General features: G+C 35.8%; 1 non-coding gene across 1 annotated transcript; it reads right to left on the reverse strand.

Moving 5' to 3' along the window:
* Window positions 1-235: 235 nt before the first annotated feature.
* Window positions 236-307, reverse strand: TRNAP-AGG. Its single transcript has one exon. It is a non-coding gene; the product is annotated as a tRNA-Pro (tRNA).
* Window positions 308-12,477: the final 12,170 nt, after the last annotated feature.

Genomic DNA, 12,477 nt, shown 5'->3' on the forward strand with positions numbered 1-12,477 from the left:
ACCCCATCACTATCAAATAGCTTTGTTAAAATAAAATCAAAGTCAAACCGAAACCACACTATGGTAACTCAAAACGGACCTCAACTTCTCTCAACTCTCAAGGCCACCGTCGTCCTTCGCGTTTTGGGTTCTGTTCAAGGTTTCAGATGTCTCAAGGAATTGAGCTTGTTTTTGGGCCAAGTTGGGCCGAAAGAAAAAAGGGCAGGGAACTAAAAGAGCTTTGAAAAGGGGAAAAGGGGCATTCCGAGAATTGAACTCGGGACCTCTCGCACCCTAAGCGAGAATCATACCACTAGACCAAATGCCCTTGTTGCTGTCAACGTACTCTGAAAATTATTATTGCCGTTGTCCTACTGGAGCTATATTTTACTAGCCAAGAGCGTCCTGGGTTCAAAACTTCAAATGAGAATATTACTATATGGTACTAAGAAGAGTTTAGTCCTTAAGATTTAGAAATATGAGAAAGATATGTACATGTATTATTAGTGGTTTGTTGATGAGTTCGTCAAAATATTATTAATTAATTAATTAATTTTTAAATTGAAAATATTAATTTTTATTCAATACTATGTGTAAAATATATTAAAAGATGAACAATTCTTCGGTTTACCCCTAGGGTAAACGAGCATATTCACCCCAATTGTCAATTAATATATTTTTACTCACTGTTCTAAAACTCGGCCGCCTAGGCGACGCCTCTCCGCCTCGATTAATGAAGAATCGGTGGCGTTTGGATTTTAGGCGAGCGCCCAGGCAGCTAGGCAGGCTCCCAAGCGGATTAGGCGGCTAGGCGGTAGGCAATGCGCTTGGGCGTTTATTATTATTATTTATTTTATTTTTTTGTATATTTGTATGCTTATTACTTAACATTCTCTCCCTATTTTGATTCTTGAGGACTCTTTTGAAATTTGAATATTCTAGATGCAATTTTATTATTCTTTAAGCCTTATATATTTTTAATTATATAAACAAAAGCTATAGAAATAAAATTAAAATTAAAAAAATACAAAACCGCCTGGGCGCTAGTCCCTTGGCCACCGCTCGACTAGTGCCTAGTGATTTTTCGAACCTTGCTTTTACTTAATAAATTTATAATCCAACGGTCTATATTTTAAATAAGCCTTTTAAAGATCATCTCTGTAAAAAATCAATCGAATCAGAAATCATTTAATTATCTAATTGAATCAAACAAATAGATGGTTCTAATAACATTTACTACTATTATGATGAACCGTCCAGATATTTTATAGAAATGAATAACTAAAAGGTCTTCAATTTAATTGGTTTTTTTACAGAGCTAATTTTTGTATTATGTTATACAACATGAATGGTCGGATTAGAAAATTATAAAATTATTATGCCTTAATCGCAAGAGAATGTGAATATGCTCATTCACTCAAGGGGTGAGCTTAAGAATTGTTATTATAAGACCGTGCATAATACTTTTAGATTCAAAAGTATTAGAAATTTAACGATTTCATTTCAATAATACGTAATGTGGATTAGTACTAGTATAATATGCAGGGAAAGTATTAACAGAGAGGATTAGTGTCTTTTCAAAAAATAACGTGACTACAATTATACACAATTGAGCGAACTAATGCCGAAGTGACAACTTGATATACATAGGGTATGTTATTGTGCTATATTGCTGAACGCCTTGTGAAAAGGAAAGAACTTGGCTGACCGGCCCTGGTCAGCCCATCCTGACCACAGCCACTAATAACTTGACACCTGTTTTCCTCCCCCCCCCCCCCCCCCCCTCTCCTTCTTCAGTTCTTCCTCCTCTGTTCTCCTTCCTCTTCTCCACTCCCATGGCTGCCCATCGACTCTACTTCTATCTCATCTCCGCCGTCGCTCTCTCAGTTCGGCGTCTTGGTAGTGCAATGAAGTCCATGGTCGCCTCCGCAGCCCAGAAGCCACCGGAGCCGCTCCTCTGCTTCGATCTCATCTCCGCCATCGCCGAAGAGCCCAAGGTCCCGCTCCTCTGTTATTGTGGAGATGGTGAACTACAGGAGTCGAAGAAGGAGAACGGGGGGAAGAACTGAAGAAGGAGAAGAGAAGGGGAAAGAGCCCAAAAAATAAAAGACAGATGTCAAGTTATTAGTGGCTGTGGTCAGGATGGGCTGACCAGGGCTGGTCAGCCAAGTTCTTTCCTTGTGAAAATTAGACCCTTAGGCAAAATAATAGATTATTTGCCACACACAAAAAAATAAATAAATAAATAAAAAATAATTATTCCGAATATCTCACTAGTTGAGATACAAACTACCCCTATATATAATAAATAAACACATACACTTGCTACTTTGGAAGAGTTTCATGTAATCATGTCACACTCAGTAAAATGAAAAACGATGAGGAATTAATAATTCAAACATTCTTCTTTCCTTATGTATACATATAGATTTTATTTTCTTCGTAGATCTTGTATTACATGAACATTTCAACTCTTGAATATATTCAAACACTGACTTCCGAGCAGTCTTCGCAATTGATCACAAAATTATAAGCTGTTAATTAAAAATTCTTTAAGAGGTCTTGCTTCACTTGAAGGAGTTGCCTGCACATAATGAACAGTATGTTTAAAACTGGATTAGTGCAGAGAAAAGTATTCGATTGTTGTTTATGGGACCATCAAGTAATAATTTTTAAGTGCGAACTCCCCCAAGTAAACCCAAATCTACAAAACCCAGTCCAATATTGATGGCGCTGGGCTATATATTTTATGATCAATTAATTGGCAACTTTCAAATGGAAAGTCAAGGTACGTCACACAAGCTAGCTTGTATCATTAACGATATGCTTAATCATATTTTCTACTCTTATATGATATTTCTTGTGAATTATCCATGTCCATTAAATATTTGATATGTCTCTCATTTCAATCATATTTCGTAATCTGATAGATCGATGATTACAGCAACAAAATCAATTAAAAAATTAATAATACATGTATTGTCTGTCCGATCAAATAGATCGATGATTACAGCAACAAAATTAAATAAAGAAAATTAATAGAAACCCTAATCCCTGCCTACAATGATCAGTTGCTCACTTGCTCATATATATAACTATATCTAAATTATATAATAACATACATATTTGCAGAGCGACCAAAGTTTGATGACTTTATTCTACTTTTGAACAAACTTAGCCAAGAGGTGGAAAAGACTTTTAAAATGTAGTACTTTAACAAGTCATCATTCATGAATTTTTATATGCATATGTTATTTGTAATCACTAACTTACTTAAAGTGTTCGTATTTAGACAACAAAAAACTCTATCTTGTAACCTAATAAAAATTTGATTAGGGATTGAATTGTACCATCCTAAGAGAATGATCCAGCTCGATGTCGATTACTAGTAGAACTTTATTTAGTTTAATAGATATGGTAATAATTTCCTTTAAACTGATTGAGATGTACTGCTGACCATTAGACAAAAAATTAGATGACTTCTCCTTTATTAATTGGACAAGATCCAGCCAGTAGTGTTTTTTTTTTCCCAATTATGCACGATGTCATTATCAAGTTGTTTTCCTTTTTCTAATTGTTTTTCATATAGAGTTAACTTGGGAAAGAATTACAACATCCTTAGACAACAATTAATTAATAGTCTAATATGTTGAATGAGAAGTCATCTGGTGAAAGACTTTCACAAAGTTCAGTTATGCATATATATGCCGGTCCTGAAATGATTATATATTCTCACGTGGAATGCAAAGTAAGTAACGGCTGAATTTGGCAAGCAGAAAACAATATACACATGTAATTGAAAAAAGGGAATGCAAAGTAGAATCGAATACTTCGACAGAGAATATGGTCCAATAGAGCCAACTCTTACTCCACGTCGCTTATATGGTTATATGGCTCTTTTATGTCTCTCATATATATGACTAATCTCTCATCAAGTTACATAATTATTACTGACCGAAAGAAGCAGTTAGGAATATAATAATCAAATCTAGCCAACTCCTTTTTTATGGTTCGTGAGGGGTTTGGAAATTAAGAGTCATTTCAAATCTAGAGTGTCTTATTAATGTCGTATAGCTAAATTGTTTGATTGACCTATTACCATTCATAATTTACATAGAGGTAGGTTAAATAGTGGAAGGCACGATTGCCATGAAGAAAGTGTATTTGTTGATCTACGTTCTCCATCGTTTATAATCCAATGGTCGAAATTGTTCAATTCTTACTACCCAAAAACTAGGTTTATTTATTAAATCAAGTCCTTTACATTGAGTCTTTCTATGAGTATGCTTGAATGGATACTAGTTGGCCCTTCTCGATGGAGTAATGTAGAAGTTTCTTGTAGGACTGACCAATCAAACCATTCCAGAAATGAATTGTAACTAACCCTAGTTGATACAATGAAACAAAAACTGCAAACTAATGAAAGTATGTAGCTGGGAAAGGTTCTATGTGAATGTGATAAGTATCCACAGAATTTATAAGCTGATTAAGTACGCGTACTCGTAATAAATTAAGAATGACGATCTGGAGATTAATAGGACACTAAAGTTTAGGGCTTCTAGAGGAGATAATGAATCTTATTGGGTGATGAGACTCGTGCATGGAGGTCAGAGAACGCAACGAATACCGAATGAATTAGTGATATATAAAAGATTCAGCGAGACGTACAAGTCGTAGTTTTAATAATAAGATCCATTTCATGGCACTTTTTGACATAAACTGCCCCAAAATTCAAAACAAATTTTGCAATGGGTATACGATGACTTATACATGCAGTCACAATCAAAGCAAAAGGCCAAAACAGTTGTTGAGGAACATAGAGACCGTCGGTGCAATAGTAGTGCAGGAAAAGCAAGCATTAATTCACATTTTACATTACAAAAAAGAAATGATTGCGCGATAAGTTCTTTACAAGTATTACATACATAATCTAAAATTTATCGAGTTATAATTTAAGTTTTTATCCTTAGTTCTTAAATAAACAAAGTACACTATCTCATAGAAAGCTAAAGCTAACTAAAAAATAAGATGACAAACTATTATTAAATCTTGTGACAGTCTTACTAGTCACAATAGTAATAGAGTTTGTCAATCGTTAAATTTACTACATGATAATTTTTTTTTTTTTTGGTATAAATTTACTACATGATAATTAACAGTGAGAAAAACCGAATAACTTTATCAGATTTGCAAACAAAATTTTGAATTAAGCATAAAAGTGTTTAAGGATGCCGCAGACTTAATCGTACCGTAAAGCTAACCTAACTGTAGTTAGAACTCTAAATCACAATGAACTATATTCATTCTCTATTCATTCTTGCACGAGAAGCATGTTAGTGGATCGCCCAACTTATATATATTGTAGAGGAATTGAAGAAATATGCCATATTTCTCTTTTTTATTTTATTTTTCGAATAATTGCATATCATGTTTATATTTGGCATGGACTTCTTTTGTGGAGATGCATCTAGTGTAAAAAAAATGGCTCTGACTTGGACTCTGTCTTCGCCGAGAGAGAATCACGGTCCTCTTCTTTCGGCAAGCGGCGGCGACAAATCTCATCGCCGGTTTTTCTCTTCGGATAGCTATGGCGACATCTCTATTCGTCTGGCCCTCTCCTCAGAGCAAGTGCACCGGTCTTGCTTTGCCCGGGCAAAAGGGGAGAATGATGATGTGGTGACCAGGCATAATGAAAATGAAGCTTCCACCGGTGATTGCTTGACTGGGCAAAGCTTGGCTTTGCATGACTGAGGTAAAAAAAAAGGGCAAGGATGTGACTTTTTTCTTGCCCAAAGTCATGGAGCTTCCAGCTCGATATTGTGAGGAACGTGGGTGACGTCAGGAAGAAAAGCAAAGAGGCAGGACACTTGGCAGAGCTGGGTTGGCTTCTTAAGTGATTTTGATTCCAACGTGAACAGTAATACGAACAGTGAACAGTGAAATATGAATAGTAATTTAAACAGCTAAATCCAAGGGTGAACAGTAATGTGAACAATGTTGACCGGGCAAGAAAAACAACGGGTGCAAACTCATGTCCAGTGGTAGTGAATAGTAACTTGACTGGTCGAATTCTTGACTTCTCGACTTTGCCTTTTCTTGACTACGGGTGGACTTGCTCTCAGTTAGTGAAAACGTTTTTACTGTAATTGATGGAGATCGAGGTCGAGCTGACCGGATCTGGATTGATGACCGTACTCCATTTCGGGGTTCTGTTCGTGCTGTTGTGGGTGTGGCTGGTGGTGGTGATTCGTCTTAATGGATGGCCGCTGGCAGAGGTCGTTCGACTACATGGTTTGGCGGGGAAGCTTCTCTGCTCAAAAGCGTCCGGCATGGCTGGGAAGACGATGTTGACGCGTCTGGTTTGGGCAGTAGAGATCGGGCTTTGGACTTGGGCTGGACTAGGCTGTTTTGGGTTTTTTTTTCATTTTATTTTGTATTTTAATTTTAGTCACTCTTCTTTCTTTTTTCAAAGAAGTTATGACTAATTTTTTCTTTCTTTGAGTGGGGAGAGATTGCAAAGACAAGATACTCGGTTGGTCCCCTTTATTTCATTGTTTCTAAGTATTTAGGTTTTTGTTAAAATAATAGTGCGTAGACTTTCTAAAAGATGGGTGTACTGTGAGTATGCGGTGTTCTATTTATTTAGAATATGATGTTTGTATGTCCTAAAGGACGACTCTTTACTGTCGACCCCATAGGAGTGTATCGTTTGGTACTGCTTGCTGAATTATAAAATCGAGTTGACATATTTCGATTCAAAAAAAAAAAAAAGTTTATTTGGCAAGTGATTAATTTCACCATAAATTCTATACAGCTAATACAAGCTCATTTATAGCCCAAGAATGCATAAGAAATTAAGTGCTATTGTCTTGGTCAAGTCGGTGCAATAAATTTTGATTTTGAGAAGGCAAATAAATTGACTTGTGGAGTTCTTTTAGTCTTTCATAAGACAAATTTAAGTCTCGATCTCCAGGGGAGAATTCAGTGCGGACGTGCACTTACACCGACATAAATGGATGGTTAGATTATATTAAATACACTCTTAAGTTATTAATAAAAATATTAATTATAAATATCAAGGGTTGAGATTATATTATAAGTATTGGGTCATTTGCACCGTCGGTGCATAGAATCTCCTCATATATAAGTTACATGATCATGATGATGACATTTAAACATTCTCAATCAAGTATTATAGGAATTTTTTTGGGTCCTTAACCCAAAGCACCAAAATAAACAAAAATTATTTCACTTACTCCAACAACGGTTTTTTCTTCCTACCTGTAGAATTTAACAACAAATGAATATTTTGACCTTAACACAATTAATAAATTACAGCTATGCCACTCAACATCAATCTCTCTCTCTCGCTCTCTCCTCTGGCTTCGGCACTCAACCCTATAAAAGTGTGTCGTTTGTTACTGCTTGCTGAATTATAAAATCGAGTTGACCTCTTTCCACAAAAAAAAAAAAAAAAAAGTTATTTGGCATGGGATTAATTTCACCATAAATTCTATACAGCTAATACAAGCTCATTTATTATAGCCCAAGAATGCATAAGAAATTAAGTGCTACTGTCTTGATCGAGTCGGTGCAATAAATTTTGATTTCAAGAAGGCAAATGAATTGACTTGTGGAGTTCTTTTACTCTTTCATAAGGCAAATTTAAACCTTGATCTCCTCGTATATAAGTTACATGATCATAATGATGACATTTAAACATTCTCCATCAAGTATTATAGGAATTTTCTTTATGGCTAGCGTGCTTATAGAGAAGCAAGCTAGTTTTTCTTCTTCATGTGCACATATAGAAAGTTTAGAAATTTCATTGGTAGTGATTCAGTGATGGATCATCTCCTAGTTAAAATCTAACCCTAAGGTTTGAAATCACCAAGGTTGCCCAATTCATCGTTGTCATCCTTTAAATTCACAACCTTGATTTATATGTCATCAATGTGACATTGTTTTCTGGAGTGATGATGTTTGCATGTGGGTGATCTATTCCTTCATTTTGGTGTTGGCTCGTTAGCCATGACGGTTAAGAATGTGTGTGAGTCCTTCTCAAAGAGCTTAATTGATAAGGTGTAGAGATGATGGTGTATGAAATACACGAGGATGAGCTTGAGGTAAATGATGGAGTTTGGGTCCAAGCAATGACGGAGCTAAGATTTTAGAATGGGGTGGAGTAAGAAAAATATTTTGATAAAAGCTTACTAATGCTTTTAATTTTTTTTTTAAGTTTTATTAGTAACATGTTTTATTCTTTTCTTAAATTAAATCACACCATATATTATAGATATCAAATAATCAAATAGCTAACTGGTAAAAAAAAAAAGTCAACATTATAACGTTTGATAGAAATTCGATAACAAAAGTTTAAGAAAAAAGAACATACATACTCAAATTGTACCATGCACTCTTCAATAGAAGTGAAATATTTAAGTATTGAATCTGTATCATAATTCTTAGCCAACTCTTTTTCTTAACTACCCACAAAAAAAAAAACAAACAAACAAACAAACTTTTTATGCAATCACTTCTACAAATTATTGAATCGGCATCTCAACCGTTCAAATTTTAAGTCCTAATGTATAGATCACTTCTACAAATTTTCATCCAAATTGATGATCGTTAAGGTATTGAACTAAATTAAATCAATGGACGAACAAAATTTGACCAACTTGAACTGTTCATGTTTGTAATTGTAAACCGTAGTTATGAATGCCTTAATGATTATCAAATTCGCTGAAAATATGCAGATCGAGGTGATCTACTCATAGAGACTTAAAATCTGAACCATTGAGATGTGAATATGTGATTGAAAAATGGGTTTAATAAGCAATCCCTTAAAATGACCAAAAAAATGGATTCCTTACTAGAAGGGTCCTGTATGTAGGTATATTTGTATTACCTCTTCTTAATACACCAAAATTGGCCAAAATTATCTCACTTATCCCAGCAACAGATTTTTATTCTCACTAACTCAATTTAAAGAGAAATGACAACTTTTCCCTTAACCTAATTAAGAAACTACATCACGCCACTCTCTCATCTCTCTCCTCCCTTCGATCCGGTCCTCCCCCCCCCCCCCCGGAGCGGTCGCTCCCCCCTCATTTGAATCAACAGATGACATCGTTGATCTCCATGCTCGAAGATAGAGGCTTCTGCGGTAGCGACTTGCAAGAATTGGAAACCGGCTCTAGAACTCGTTGTCGTCTCCATCGCTAGCCAGTTTGCCTCCGTCGTCATCCCTGTCGCTTGCCTCTAAAAGCCAAGTTTCTCATAGCTATTGGATGACTCGTCGAAAGGGGAGTAGATCCAAGTCATCGGGAATCCGAAAATGGACCTCCGATTGAGCATGGCGATGGTAGGAGCCATAGAGGGTGAGGCTGGGGTTGGCGTACAAAAATGACATCGTCACCAATCTGCACTAATATCTCTGATACTCATCTCGTTAGCGACGTCCTCACCTCTGCAATCAAGGTATCCCTCACTGTTGGGAGATGTGTTTTTCGGTTCTTACTTTGAAGGGAATTCTTATGGTTTTGATCAACTGATGTTGAATCTGTTGTGTGATTAGTGAAGAATTGAAGGTTCATTTCCGGTGTTCTTGCCTTAAAAGAAATTCTTATGGTTTTTCAGTTGGTTTTTCTTTGATTTTGAATCTATTGTGTGATTGGTGAAGAATTGAAGTATGAGTATTGGTGTTTGCAGACTTCAATTCATACAAGAGATTTCCAATGTTCATTTTCAGTGCCTAGAGCATTTTCTAGGTGCCCAAATCAATTTATTTATTTATTTTTTGGTAAAATTGGGGCAGAATGCCCAGAAGGAAAGAAAAAAGTTTTATTGAGGGGCAACAAACGTCTATTAAAAGTCTATTCGGGAGGGGGGGGGGGCAACAAATATTTTCAATTGATGTAATCTTTTTTTTTTTCCTTAATCAAAGTTTTATTTGTCTAATTTTAAGGAGATTAATTCCCATTTAGACCGAAAAGTCTATTGGGGACAATAAAGGTTTTTTTTTTTTTTTTTTTTTTTTGTGGGGGGGGGGGGGGGGGGGGGGGCAATAAACTTCTCCGGCCCCCTATGAGATCTCCGATGACCTTTTTGGGGACCTTCGGCTAAGTTTTCAGAGAAGTCCAATGGCCGGCGACAGGAGTCTGGCCTTAACAGAACCTGACGGGGCTTGTGAGGCCCAACTTAGGTAAAGTTTTGCCTAAAATTCGGCAGAACTTCTCCTATAAATGGACTATCTAAATTTACCAAAATCTGAACATGAAGCTTAAACTAACATCATAACACCAATTATACATTCCAAATATATACATTCTAGGTATGTTACATTCTGGATAGTAATTCATCTTAGCACAACCATAACATCCCAATTTTCAAGTATTAAACATTATTCCAGTTTAAGTTTTGGTTATCAAAGCAATTCTACGAAATTAAGACAATATATTATATAAGTAGGTTAAGTATTAACCCATAGTCAAAATGGAAGCGGTGGATCCTAAGCCTCGAATTCCTGAACGCACGACCTCGACAATCTAAAATCTGGGCAGTTGAAAAACCGAAGGGCTCAGGGAAAAGCATTTAAAACCGTTAAAGTGAGTGGACCAAAATAAAGTAATACTAAAGAAAATAAAATAATGTGAATGCTTTCCCATTTTCTTCATGTTTAAAATCCTGCATGCAACACAATTAAATAATCATTCAAATCCGTCTTTTTAAAAATCAACATCTCCGTGTAAAACGTTCGATGACTAGAGGGCACTGCCGACTAGTCACCTCATGTCATCTGGAGTGTACTGCCGACTAGATGACGCATCGGAGAGTACTGCCAACCAGAATCTAGGAGGCGGTGATTAGAGGGTATTGCAGACTAACCACATATAGTTAGAGGGTATTGCCAACTAACTACCTCATGCCATCTGGAGGATACAGCCGACCGGATGGTGTATTGGAGGGTACTGCAGACCAGACTATTACCTGGAGGGTACTGTCGACCAGGTAATGCATGCATGCGACATATGATAGTCTCCTTATCAAGCCACGTTTTTTAAAAATCAAATCCTTTCGACATCAACGAAATAGTATTATGTGAAATATTAAATTCAAAATAAATCCATAATCGAAAATCAGTGCTGCATGCATAATTTAATTAAAATCAAAGTCCACTCACTGGTATGCCTCACAGCTATGCTTGCTACCTGTCAGGATCCTCCTCACTCGAGGGCTCACTACGTCCTGCAACAACAATCAATTCACACCCAATTGGCTGGAAATAGACTGAAAGCAAAAAATTCCGGCCAATCCCACTATTCAGTTTCAATTCTTCCTCCTCTGGCCAAATTGAGATGGGATGGAAGAGAAGGAAGAAAGGATCATTGTGTGATTGGTAGCATGTCTAGCGGTGGTCCGACAGCAAAGAAATCACTGGAATTCTGAATTCAGTTCTGGGGTCCGAACGGAGAAAAAAAAATGGGTCTTAAGTTTTTGGGGTCTCGGTTTTGCTGAAACAATTCTCAAGAGAGGATGTCCTTAAACTCTTAAAGTGAGGATGTTTTTATTTTTAGCATGTATGTTAATCATCACAACCATTCATTCTCTAGTTACCTACATACATATGAATCCTACAAAAAATTAGCCAAATCGGAAAATGTTTAACCATTTGATTAGCACAATGTTTGCTTTAATTTTATCTAACGGATAACATTTGTTTACACAATTTTGAATAACCAAATTATTATGGATTTGGTTGGTTTTTTATTGACATCATTCTTATATAGGAATCTAAAAGATCAACGGTTGAGATCATTGAATTAGGTCACATGTGTAAATTTACAAAAAATCTCAAATTTTTAAAGTAAGGAGGTCCTCTCTAGAACATGCCTATATATGTGTGTGTGTGTGTATTGTAAAAACTCAACAAACTTCAAATTCATATACATGTGTTATGCAAATCTATTAATTGAATTACATGAAATTTTTTCTATTCTTTATTGAAGAAAAAAAAAATTGTTGTTTAAATCTAAGCATGAATGTGATAAAAAAAAACTAAAATAAGTTTTTTTTTTTAGAAGAAAGCTAAAATAATTAAGAACCATTAGATTTTGAAATGATAAATTTTTTTTTTTTTAAGAATTACATGATATGATTTGACAAATAGATAATGTGTGTTGTGACATGACATGACATGACACTTAAACTTGAAGCCACAAATTTTAGACTTCATTAAGGCCAATAATCATTTTCAAAAAAATTTGTTAACATCGTTGACTAATTTCGATGTAAATATTTTAAGTACACTGAAGCGGTCAACATATATGGACGCGCCACAATAATAATTGATTCCAGCCGCCAAGGCCTTCCTGTAGTAAAAACCCAGACGAGTAGGGGTTCCCAAATAAATGGAACCAACCCTGTCCCAACTCCCAACCACCCCTTGGATGTTTCTTCCCGGAATGAGCCAAAAGAAAATCCAATATAAATTAA

The sequence above is a fragment of the Rosa chinensis genome, chromosome 5 (assembly GCF_002994745.2).
Source record: "Rosa chinensis cultivar Old Blush chromosome 5, RchiOBHm-V2, whole genome shotgun sequence".
Lineage (NCBI taxonomy): Eukaryota > Viridiplantae > Streptophyta > Magnoliopsida > Rosales > Rosaceae > Rosa > Rosa chinensis.